Source organism: Panthera uncia, chromosome B4 (genome assembly GCF_023721935.1).
Source record: "Panthera uncia isolate 11264 chromosome B4, Puncia_PCG_1.0, whole genome shotgun sequence".
Classification (NCBI taxonomy): domain Eukaryota; kingdom Metazoa; phylum Chordata; class Mammalia; order Carnivora; family Felidae; genus Panthera; species Panthera uncia.
In genome coordinates this window covers 49,370,583-49,383,633 of record NC_064809.1, presented here as the reverse complement: position 1 = coordinate 49,383,633, position 13,051 = coordinate 49,370,583, and the positions used below count along the sequence as shown (strand labels likewise).

The 13,051-nt window shown below is 36.7% G+C and overlaps 1 pseudogene; it reads left to right on the top strand.

Moving 5' to 3' along the window:
* Positions 1-652: 652 nt before the first annotated feature.
* Positions 653-6,659, top strand: LOC125919812 (T-complex protein 1 subunit gamma-like; annotated as a pseudogene).
* Positions 6,660-13,051: the final 6,392 nt, after the last annotated feature.

Genomic DNA, 13,051 nt, shown 5'->3' with positions numbered 1-13,051 from the left:
AAAAACGTCTCTGGACCACAGACTAGGTAATGAGAAATAGGGAGAGTGCCAGTTTCCATTTTGCAGCTTCAGAGGCTGAAGATTGGAGTTTTCAAAAGTGCACGCGTCTTTTGGGACTAGAGCCAGCCTTGTGCATGCCCTGTGGGGAGAGAAGCTAGCCCCAGGGCACGGTAGCGATCTCAGAGGTGCCTTGGAAGAGAACACTTTCTTTCCTCGAGTGCTGTGGCAAGAGGGTTTATTGCCCTTCCCCGCCCCACCCCCCCAAAAACAAAAGACACTGCAGGTGCCAGCCAAAGGCCCAATATCAGCAGGGCTAAGTGGTGCTAACCCAGAACAGCGTCCAGGCAGTGCAAAGCCCTTTAAGACATCGGGTGCTGAATCCCAACCAAACACTTAAGAGGCGAGGGAGACAGTGGAGCAGGACAAGCCAACTGTCCCTGCTACTCTGTGAGGGCTTCCTGAATGGCATGGTTTGAGACATCCATGGGGTCTGGGAGGAGAGGGAGGAGAGGGAGGAGATATTGGGGTGTCACCATTTTCCTCCCCATCACCAACTGGTGGGGCTTCAGAGAACAGCACAGGCCCCCAGGGACCTGCATTCACCAAACCCTCTGAGCCTGGCAACGTTTTATTTACTGGAGAGAGACTGGCAATGACGAAACCAGATGGCCTCTCCTCCAGACTAGCACAGCCACTGGTCCCAGGCATGAGTAGACAACTGTCTTGTGGTTTTGTCTGTTAGTCTGTCTCTTCTCTCCTCTCCTCTCTCTTTTCTTTTCTTTTCTTTTCTTTTCTTTTCTTTTCTTTTCTTTTCTTTTCTTTTCATTTTCTTTATATTCTTTCCTTTTTTTCCTTTGGAATCAGTCTTATAGTTTCTGATTTGATTTTTGGTCAATTCTTAGCAGATATATAATTTTTCTCTGTTTTGTTTGTTTAATCAGGCAATTTTACTCTATTCTTTTTATACCTTTTCTATATCTCCCTCTGGATTTCTATATCTCCCTCTTTCTTTCTCTGGATTAAGCCTTACAGTTTTTTGATTCTCTGTTTGGTCTTTTCACCACCCCTTTCCTTTTTTCCAGAGTAACGAACAAATCAAAGCACACCTGGTGGAAGGTCTAAACAATCCACCACAACAAGCAAGGAGGAGCTTTGCAATGGACTGACCAATCAGATAGAGCAGCCAAAATGCAACAGAGAGAACACAACACATTCCAAAAAAACACTTCCTGAAGTTCCAGGCCCTGGACAGTGTATGATGCCTTTTAAATATAGTAGTACCTGCAGGTGCAGGACTCATAACAAGCTATTAAAACACATAAAAGACATAAAACTAGCCAAAATGATGAAACAGAAGAATTCTCCTCAAAAGAAAATCCAGGAAGAAATGACAAGCCAGAGAATTCCTCAAGACAGATGTAAACAATATATCTGAACAAGAACTTAGAATAACATTCAAAAGACTAATAGCTGGACTTAAAAAAAAACATAGAAAACAGCAGAAAATCTATCACTGCAAAGATCAAAGACTTAAGAAATAGTAACGATGAATTAAGAAATGCTACAAATGAGATGCAAAATAAACTAGACACAGTAACAATAAGATAGAGGAAGCAGAGGAGAGAATAGGTGAAATAGAGGATAAAATTATGGAAAATGAAGCTGAAAAGAGAGGGAAAGAAAGTTACTAGACCACAAGGGGAGAATTAAAGAGTTAAGTGATTCAATTAAACTAAATAATATCTGTATCATAGGAGTTCCAGAAGAAGAGTGAGAGAAAGGGGAGAAGGTTTACTTGAACAAATTGTAGCTGAGAATTTCCCTAATGTGGGGAAGGAAATAGGCATCCAAGTCCAAGAGACACAGAGATTTCCTGTCAAAATAAACAAAAACAGGTCAAGATTGTGACATGTCATAGTGAAACTGGCAAAATACAAAGACACAGAGAGAATTCTGAAAGCATCTAGGGAAAAATTGGCCTTAACCTACAAGGGTAGATACATGGGGGTAGTAGCATACCAGTCCACTAAAACTTGGCAGGCCAGAAGGGAGTGGCAGGAAATATTCAATGTGCTGAATAGGAAAAATATGCAACCAAGAATCCTTTGTCCAGCAAGACTGTCATTTCAGAACAGAAAGAGAGATAAAGGCTTTCCAAGATAAACAAAATCTAAAGGAGTTCATGACCACTAAACCATCCCTGCAGGACATCCTAAGGGGAACTCTGTGAGTGGAAAGCAGCAAAGACTACAAAGGCCCAGAGACATTACCACAAGCATGAAACCTACAGATAACACAATGACACTAAATCTATATCTTTCAAAAATCTCTCTGAATGTAAATGGACTAAATGCCCCAATTAAAAGACATAGGGTATCAAAGTGGATAAAAATAACAAGATCTATCTATATGCTGTCTACAAGAGTCTCATTTTAGACCTGAGGACACCGGCAGATTGAAAGTGAGGGGTGGAAAGCCACCTATATGCTACTAGATGTCAAAAGAAACCCAGAGTAGCCATTCTTATATCAGACAAACTAGATTTTAAAGCAAACAGTGTAACAAGAGATGAAGAAGGGCATTGTATCATAATTAAGGGGTCTATCTGTCAAGATAACTCTTATCTATCAAGAAGAGGTAACAATTATAAATGTTTATGCTCCCAATGTGAAAGAACCCAAATATATAAATCAATTAATCACAAACGTAAACAAATGTATAGATAATAATATCATGATTGTAGGGGACTCCACTTACAGCAATGGACAGATCATCTAGGTAGAAAATCAGTGAGGAAACAGTGCTCTGAATGACACATTGGACCAGATGGACTTATCAGATGTATTCAGAACTTTCCTCCTAAACCAGTAGAATACACATTCTTCTAGAGTACACATGGAACATTGTCCAAAATAGATCACATACTGGGTCACAAAACAGCTCTCAATAGTATAAAAGGACTGAGATAATACTATGCATATTTTCAGATTATATCATTATGAAACTTGAAATCAACTACAGGACAAAATTTTGAAAGCCCCCAAATACATGGGGTTAAAGATCATCCTACTAAAAAATGAATGGGTCAACCAGAAAATTGAAGAAGAAATTAAAAAAAATATATATATATATATACATATACATATACATATACATATACATATACATATATATGGAAGCAAATGAAAATGAAAACTTGATAGTCAAAACCCTTTGGGATGCAGCAGATGCAGTCCTAAGAGGAAAATATATCACAATTCAAGAAGCAAGAAAGGTCCCAAATACACAACCTAACCTTACACCTAAAGGAGCTAGGAAGGCAGCAGCAAAGAAAGCCCAAAGCCAGCCAAGGAAGATGAATAAAGATTACAGTGGAAATAAACAATATCAAATAAAAAAACACAATAGACCAGATCAATGAATCTAAAAGCTGGTTTTTTGAAAGAATACACAAGATTGATAAACCCCATAGCCAGATACATCAAAAAGAAAGGAGAGAGAACTCAAATAGATAAAATCATGAATAAAAGAGGAGAGACCACAACCAACACCACAGAAATACAGAAAATTACTACAGAATACTATGAAAAATAATATGCCAGAAAACTGGACAATCTAGAAGAAATGGAAAAATTCCTAGACACACACACTGCCAAAAACTCAAAAGGGAAGGAATAGACTATTTGAACAGACACATAACCAGCAAAGAAATTGAATTGGTTATCAAAAATCTCCCAAAAAATAAGAGTCCTGGGCTAGATAGATTCCCAGGGGAATTCTACCAGATTTAAAGCAGAGTTAATACCTATTCTTCTCAAGCTGTTCCAAAAAATATAAATGGAAGGAAAGCTTCCAGACTCATTCTATGAAGCCAGCATTACCTTGATTCCAAAACCAGACAGAGACCTCACTAGAAAGGAGAATTATGGGACAATATCCCTGACAAATATGGATGCAAAAATTCTCAACAAGATACTAGCAAATCAAATTCAACAGTATATTAAAAGAATTATTCACTATGACCAAGTAGGATTCATTTCTGTGCTGCAGGGCTGGTTCAATATTCACAAACCAATCAATATGATACATCACATTAATAGAAGAAAGGATAAGAACCATATGATCCTGCCAATAGATGCAGAAAAAGGATTTGACAAAATACAGCATCCTTTCTTAATGAAGACCCTCAAGAAAGTCGAGATAGAAGGAACATACTTTAATATCATAAAAGCCATATACGAAAATCCCACAGCTAGTAACGTCCTCAGTGAGGAAAACCGAGAGCTTGCCCCCTGAGATCAGGAACACCACAGGGATCTCACTTTTACCTCTGTTGTTTAACATAGTGTTGGAAGTCATAGCTTCAACATTCAGACAACAAAATAATATGAATGGCATCCAAATTGGCAAAGAAGAAGTCAAGATTTCACTTTTCTCAGATGACATGATACTCTACATGGAAAATGCAGGGAATCTGTCCCTTTTACAATTGCATGAAAAACCATAAAATACCTAGGAATAAACCTAACCAAAGAGGTAAAAGATCTTTACACTGAAAACTGTAGAAAGCTTATGAAAGAAATTGAAGAAGACATAAAGAATTGGAAAAACGTTCCATGCTCATGGATTGGAAGAACAAATATTGTTAAAATGTTTATGCTACCCAAAGCAATCTACACATTCAATGCAATCCCAATTACAAGAGCAGCATTCTTTACAGAGTTAGAACAAGCAATCCTACAATTTGTATGGAACCACAAAAGACCCTGAGGAGCCAAAGTAATCCTGAAAAAGAAAACCAAAGCTGGAGGCATCACAATCCTGGACTTTAGCCTGTACTACAAAGCTGTCATCATCAAGAGAGTATGGTACTGGCACAAAATCAGACACATAGACCAATGGAATAGAATAGAGAACCCAGATATGGACCCACGAATATATGGCCAACTTATCTTTGACAAAGCAGGAAAGAATATCCAATTGAAAAAAGTCTCTCTAGCAAAGAGTGCTGGGAGAAATGGACAGCAATATGCAGAAGAATGAAACTGGACCACTTTCTTACACCATACTAAAAAATAAATTCAAAATGGATGGAAGACCTAAATGCGAAACAGGAAACCATCAAAATACTATGGTAGAAAACAGGCAACAACCTCTTTGATCTCGGCCATAGCAACTTCTTACTTGACAAGTCTCCAAAGGCCAGGGAGATAAAAGCAAAAATGAACTATTGGTTCCTCATCAAGATAAAAAAAATCTTCTGCACAGCAAAGGAAACAATCAGCAAAACTAAAACACAACCAACGGAATTGGAGAAAATATTTGCAAATGACATATCAGATAAAGGGTTAGTATCAAAAATCTATAAAGAACTTAGCAAATTCAACACCCAAAAAACCAATAATCCAGTTACGAAATGGGCAGAAGACATGAATAGACACTTTTCCAAAAAGACATTCAGATGGCTAACAGACACATGAAGATGGTTGACACTGCTCATCATCAGGGAAATACAAATCAAACCCTCATTGAGCTATCAACTCAGTTCAGTCAGGATGGCTAAAATTTACTACTCAGGGAACAACAGATGCTAGCAAGGATGTGGAGAAAGGGGAACCCTCTTGCACTGTTGGTGGGAATGCAAACTGGTGTAGTCATTCTGGAAAACAGTGTGGAGGTTTCTCAAAAAAATCAAAAATAGAATTACCCTATGACCCAGCAATAGTGCTACTAGGAATTTATCCAAAGAATATAGGAGTCCTGATTCTAAGGGGCACATGTACCCCAACGTTTATAGCAGCTCTTTCAACAACAGCGAAATTATGGAAAGAGCCCACATGTCCATCAAGTGATGAATGGATTAAGAAGATATGGTGTGTGTGTACACACACACACACACACACACACACACACACAACGGAATACTACTTGGTGATAAAAAAGAATGAAATCTTGCCATTTGCAACAACATGGATGGAACTGGAGAGTATTATGTTAAGAGAAATAAGTCAGTCAGAGAAAGACAGATACCACATGATTTCACTCGTATGTGGAATTTGAGAAACTTAACAGATAATCACAGAAAATCACTTCTCTCGGAAGTGGAGCGCAACCTCCAGGACGCCATGCAGGTGTGCCGGCAACGTCCTCCTGGTTGGACTGGTCCCCAGGGGCGGGGCCTCTGAGATGGCCGTGGCCCAGGCTTTGACAGAAAAGTCCAAGGCCATGACCAGTGTGGAGTAGTGGGCGTACAGGGCTGTGGCCCAGGCCCTAGAGGTCATTCCTTGTACCCTCATCCAGAACTGTGGGGCCAGCACCATTCGTCTGCTTACCTCCCTTTGGGCCAAGCACACCCAGGAGGGCTGTGAGACCTGGGGTGTGAACGGGGAGACCGGCACTCTGGTGGACATGAGGGAGCTGGGCATCTGGGAGCCCCTGGCTGTCAAGCTGCAGACCTACAAGACGGCAGTGGAGACGGCAGTTCTGCTACTGCGGATTGATGACATCGTCTCCGGGCACAAGAAGAAGGGTGACGACCAGAGCCGGCAGGGCAGGGCGGGGCCCCCGATGGCGGCCAGGAGTGAGTGGTGGGCAAGGCGGCCTCAACGCACAGAGCCAGCACAGGCTCCCTCTTCCCTGAGCCAGACTGCCAGGGACACTGCCAGGATGTCTTTGTTTGGAGGGGATCAGGTTGAGGAGCGGCCCCGGCCCCTTTCTGTCCCAGCTCGGTTCGCAAAAGGCGCTGACACGTAATTCCTCTCTATTGTAAGCTTTCCACTTAGTTTGCTTCCGATGATTAAATCTAAGTCATTTGAAAAAAAAAAAAAAAAGGAAAAATAAGACAAAAACAGAGAGGGAGGCAAAACATGAGACTCTTAAACACAGAGAACAAACTGAGGGTTGATGTGGGGATGTGTGGGGAGGAATGGGTAATGGACATTAAGGAGGGCACTTGTTGGAATGAGCACCAGGTGTTATACATAATGATGAATCACTGGAATCTATTCCTGAAGCCAAGACTACACTGTATATTAGGTAACCTGAGAATAAATTTAAAAAAGAAAGAAAATACCCCAAAACTTAACTACTGTTGGCCTACTATGGACCAGAGCCTTACTGATAACATAAACTGTTAATTAATGTGCATTTTATATGCTATATGAATCATATAGTGTATTTTTACAATAAAGTATGCTAGAGAAAATAACATTATTAAGAACATCATAAGGAAGAGAAATACATTTACAGTACAGTACTGTACTATAACTAGACTGGCACAGTTTAATGTGGTGTTCAAGGATAAAATGTAATTAAAAAAGTGTGTTCATCACTAGGTCGTGGGAAAGTGTCAAACATAGTAATAATATCAGTTGAAAACGTGATAACCTAAAAAGGTTATATTTAAATATTATCGATAAGTTAGGTTCCTTAAATCCAGGAAAGTTAAAATAAAATAAATTCCAGTTTGGTATAAATAAAGTACTAGAAGTTAAAAAAAATATGGAAAACCAAGATTGGGGCTTTAAGTGATGTTTTATAACTTTAGCAAGACAGAAAGAAAACAAAAGACTTTTCTGCCTTTTTTTTTTTTTTTTTTTTTTTTTTAGACCTCTTAGGCCAACATTTTTATGAACACAATTTAGGAGATTTGAATTTCATCCATAACAGGTAAGTGGTAAGCAGGCTTCCAGAAATCTTTTACATTTTCCAGTCTTATGTTATTCAAAAATTATATAAACTGATGTTGTGTCTTCATATAGACTATGATATTAGTGGAAGGAAGAAGGTATAGGTACAAAATGTTTTGAATGTGGAAGACTAACCCAAGTTGAAACCATCCTTTAGTTTAAACTAAATGGATTCAAATTCCCTAAGCATTTTCACATTCCTTTAAAAAATGCCTAACTGCACTCTTTAAAGTAATGTTGCACCTGTTAACCTCACACTGAATACCATATGCATAAGCAGTCTCTCTCTTTAGGGTTCTCTTCTAAAATTGGTGATATTCCACCCTAGAGATTGAAAATGCTAGAGAAAAAAAAAAAAACAAGAATAAGACATTTTCCTTATTTAAAATCAGATGTGCTTTTCAAAGAGAGTTTCTTTCTCATTATGCCTATGGCTATGCAATTAAATAAAATCTGGGGTATCATAAGGGGAAGAAAGCATACACATTACAGACACCAAAAATGTTTTAGGTATTTACTTAATCTCAGAGAAGAACAATTGTAGGCCTCAGTAATCTTCCTATAGAAAACTAGAGAAACAATCTTCCAGGCCTTGGCAATAGAATTAAACTCTGAGGATATAAGCAACACGTTTCAATATATAATCGAAAACTTTAGTGACATGCAGAAGGAATCCACTGTACAAAAAGACTGTACTGTTTATGTGAGAATCAGGAAACCAAATCTGACTAAGATAGTTTTACAAGCCTCTATAATCAATGAACCAAGACAATGCTTGCTCTGAAGCACCAGAGAACTTGAAATTATAATGCAATTAATATCAATAATTGATTTTACAACCAATGAGCTAAAGTTTATTATTGTGCATCCCTTGTGAATTGAACCAATTTTTAAGACCTTTAGGGCACAAAAGAAGCTGGAGCTATACTATAAGTTGTTTGCAATCTAGAATGAGGAAAAAAATTCACTTAAAAATTAGTCTTTTAAGTTCCAAATTTGGTAGTAGAGACAAGTAGAAAATAAGGTACTATATGATTAAGTTAACCAACTATACAGCAAGTGAATGAAGAAGATAATAGGGGAGAGAGAAAAAATAGGGCAGAGGCTATCAAAAACATAAGCAAAATTTTCCGTGATATATTATCTCAGAAACAGGGGTGCCTGGGTGGCTCAGTCTGTTAAGCATCCAACTCTGGATCTGGCTCAGTTTATAACCTCACAGTTGGTGAGTTCAAGCCCTGTGTCAGGTTCTGTGCTGGCAGTAAGGAGCCTGCTTGGGATTCTGTCTCTCTCTCCCTCTCTCCCTGCACCTCCCTGCTTGCTTGCTCTCTCTCTCTCTCTCTCTCTCTCTCTCAAAATAAATAAATAAACATTAAAAACAATAAAAATATATAATAAGGGAGAGCACCCCCATGTTTATAGCAGCACTATCAACAATAGCCAAAGTATGGAAAGAGCCCAAATGTCCATCGATGGATGAATGGATAAAGAAATGTGGTACATATATACAATGGAGTATTACTCGGCAATCAAAAAGAATGAAATCTTGCCATTGGCAACTACATGGATGGAACTGGAGGGTATTATGCTAAGTGAAATTAGTCAGAGAAAGACAAAAATCATATGATTTCACTCATATGAGGACTTTAAGAGACAAAACAGATGAACATAGGGGAAGGGAAACAAAAATAATATAAAACCAATGTAAAAACAGGGAGGGGGACAAAACAAAAGAGACTCATAAATATGGAGAACAAACAGAGGATTGCTGGAGGGGTTGTAGGAGGGGGGATGGGCTAAATGGGTAAGGGGTATTAAGGAATCTACTGAAATCATTTCTTCACTATATACTAACTAACTTGGATGTAAATTTTAAAAAATAAAAAATAAAGTTAAATAAAAAATAAAAATAAAACAAATAAACAGTAAAAAATTATATATATATTATATTATATATATAATATATATATTAAGGGAGACAAAATATAGGGCAGATGCTATGAAAAAAATAAGCAAAATTTTCTGTGATATATTATCACAGAAGCAAAGAAATTTTCTTTCCTTTTAAAGCTAAGCCTTCATCATTACTATTTGATCCCATCCTTTTATACTGCCTCTATTATAACCTGCATCAATTTTTCTATATCATTATCATTAACATTATCATTATCATTAGTATAATATTATTCTTATTTAATGTCTGAAACTTAATACAATGATGAATGCCCTGGAGATAAATGTAAACTTTCAAAGAACATGAGGGGAAAAACTGAGATGTGGATTTGGAAGAAACTGACTATATAATAATGGAAACATCAATAAAGATTAATGATGAGAAATAAATAAAGATTATAAATTTTGATGAAATGTTAAATCAGTACTGGTCTTCAGTCAGCTGAGGTCCTGAAGGATACTCAGAGTTGTTCCAAATAAGGAAGTTGATGTAGAGTCAAGGTCAGAGGCAGTGTGGAATGAGGTTAGAGTTACCTGACAATAAATAGTTTCAATAAGAATATGAAGACATATTCCTATCCAAAATTAAAACTTTGAGGTCAATAACTGCTATGTATTTTTGTGGAGTTACAATTTATCAATATGGGATAGATGTCCATGCTCCATTTAATGTTTTATGTTAAATTATAATTTAAAAATTTTTAATACAAACACACAGATGTTTCTTTCACCTCGATACATGTTGATCAAAATACTTTATTCACTATTATCTTGTGAATAGGTACTATGTACTTTTACCAACAACTTGTGAATATCCTTGATTTTCATCATAATTTGGGAATTTAGACCTTTTATATTATTAAGAAAATATATTTATTCTTACTTCTGGTCTACTTCTCTACCTTTTCTTGTCTTCTCTGTAGAGCTTTTTATTTTTTCTTCTTCATGTAATAGAGAGAGAAAAACTTAAAAAGCATTTTTAGGGGTGCCTGGGTGGCTCAGTCAGTTGAGCGTCTGACTTTGGCTCAGGTCATGATCTCACAGCTCTGAGTTTGAGCCCCGCATCGGGCTCTGTGCTGATGGCTTGGAGCCTGCTTCAGATTCTGTGTCTCCCTCTCTCTCTGCCCCTAACCTACTTGCATTCTATCTCTCTCAAAAATAAAATAAAAACATTTAAAAAAATAAAAATAAAAAGCATTTTTATAGTACCTAAGAATTTCGTAAGACATATTAAAATTCACATTTTTTCCTAATTTTCAAAATCTAGAATCTCTTTTGGTGACCACTGAGGAAATTGACACGAATTCTTTTTTATCCCTTGTAAATAACAATGGACTTGGGATTAATTGTGGCAATAGTTATGTAGCATTAACCAAATGTCCTAACTTGCTAGGTGAATGTGTTTTTAAAACTATTTCTCAATTATCCTCCCTCTTCCAACATTGTGTATGGGAGTGTATTGTTTGTAGTTCACTCTAATATTTATTCCATGAATTACAGAATATCTATATGAAATCATGAAAGATAAAATGAAAGGAAATAATATCAGTTAAAGAGCTCAGAATCTGATCTGCAGATATTTAAGAAACATGAAGTTCTATTGGAAATAAAAGTTATTTTTAAAAATATGTTTGGGGCGCCTGGGTGGCTCAGTCAGTTAAGCATCCGACTTCGGCTCAGGTCATGATCTCGCGGTCCGTGATTTGGAGCCCTGCGTAGTGCTCTGTGCTCACCGCTCAGAGCCTGGAGCCTGTTTCAGATTCTGTGTCTCCCTCTCTCTCTGACCCTCCCCCGTTCATGCTCTGTCTCTTTCTGTCTCAAAAATAAATAAACGTTAAAAATATTTTTTAAAATATGTCATAAAATCTTTTTTTTTTCCCTTTCTTTACAGTATGTTTTGGTTGATTTTTGCCACCCAGCAACAGAACCTCTCAACCTCTCTCCCACTTTTGGGGCAATTCCCATCTATAGAGGCAGAGCTCATAATCCATCACAGAAGCTAAAATTACATCCTTTGAAACTAAAGTATAGTTCTGAAATCTATCAATTATACAAAGTTGCTCTAGATTTTTATGTGAAGCAATAGGGATCATAAAAAAAATCATCCCATTGAGGGTCAGAGATATTGAAGAAGTAGCATTTATTTTCAGAGAAAACAAAGAGTGGTTGCAGATGTAACAGCAGTGTTCAATGAACGCTGCATTCAGTAGTGTCGGTTACATGGTTACACTTCAGAAGTGAAACTATAGGGTCTGTTCTTTGTAACAACAGTGCTAATGCGTTTCTTGGACAGTATGTTCAGTGCCTTTCAAAGCACAAGCTAAAACAATTAATGAACAAAGAAAAGTTAATCAACCTAACTAAAGAGAAGAAAGATTATACATATAGGAAATTATAATTATAATATAAAATTACAGGGTAATACAAAATAGAAGAAATTATTATATACTATAAAATATATAGAAATGATTTCAAGAATAAAACATATTGTTTCAATTTTCCCAATAATATAAATGAGTTACTTTATAACATTAAAAGATAGAGACCATCTGATTGGTTAAACTAAACAAAACAAATAACAAACAAGAAAATCTAGGTATAAATGTTTAAAATAGACTGGAAACAAGTATGTGAAATGTTGTCTTTTCCTTTGAAATTAATTTTATTAAGAAGGTATATGTATTATTTTTTATTCATTTTATCTCTCACCCTCTCATAAGCATTCATTTTTTTTTTTGCAAGAAATAGGGGATAACTTCTATTACACAACCACCTAGCAATATTATCATCTCAGCATCAATATAATGAACCAGTTTGTATCCTGTAACATGAACATATGACAAGACACATGCAATGGAGATTTTGATATAGAACTCAAAAAGGATACAGACCTTTCATGATAATGAAAGTGTATTGCTGTGCCTGTCAGGTGAAAGACAATGGCTCTTTTACCTTTCCCGCTTTTTTTGCTATATAGAGGAAAAGCTCTTGACAGCTCAAGAGCTGTATATAGGTGTCAGAGGTGTTCGTTGTTATTTTTTCATTTTTTTGTTTCCTCTAGTTACATGGCCGTATCTGGCACAGCAACCAAAAAATTGAATTCAACCAACTAATTTAACTTGCAATAAGCCATTGGAAGTTTTTCAGATCCATCTGGACTTAGACTGAACAAACATATTCTTTTTTTTTAATTTTAATTCAACATACACATTATTTCAGGTTCTAAGACTCTGTAATAATTATCTCATTTAATCTTTACAATAGTTTTAGCAGGTAGATAGCATTTTTATTTGCATTTACAGATAAGGAAATGAAGTCATAAACAATGGAAAAAAATCTGTTTTAGAAAATGCACATAGTACATTGCAGACTTGTGATTTGATCTAGAATATCTGTCTACAGCAACTATA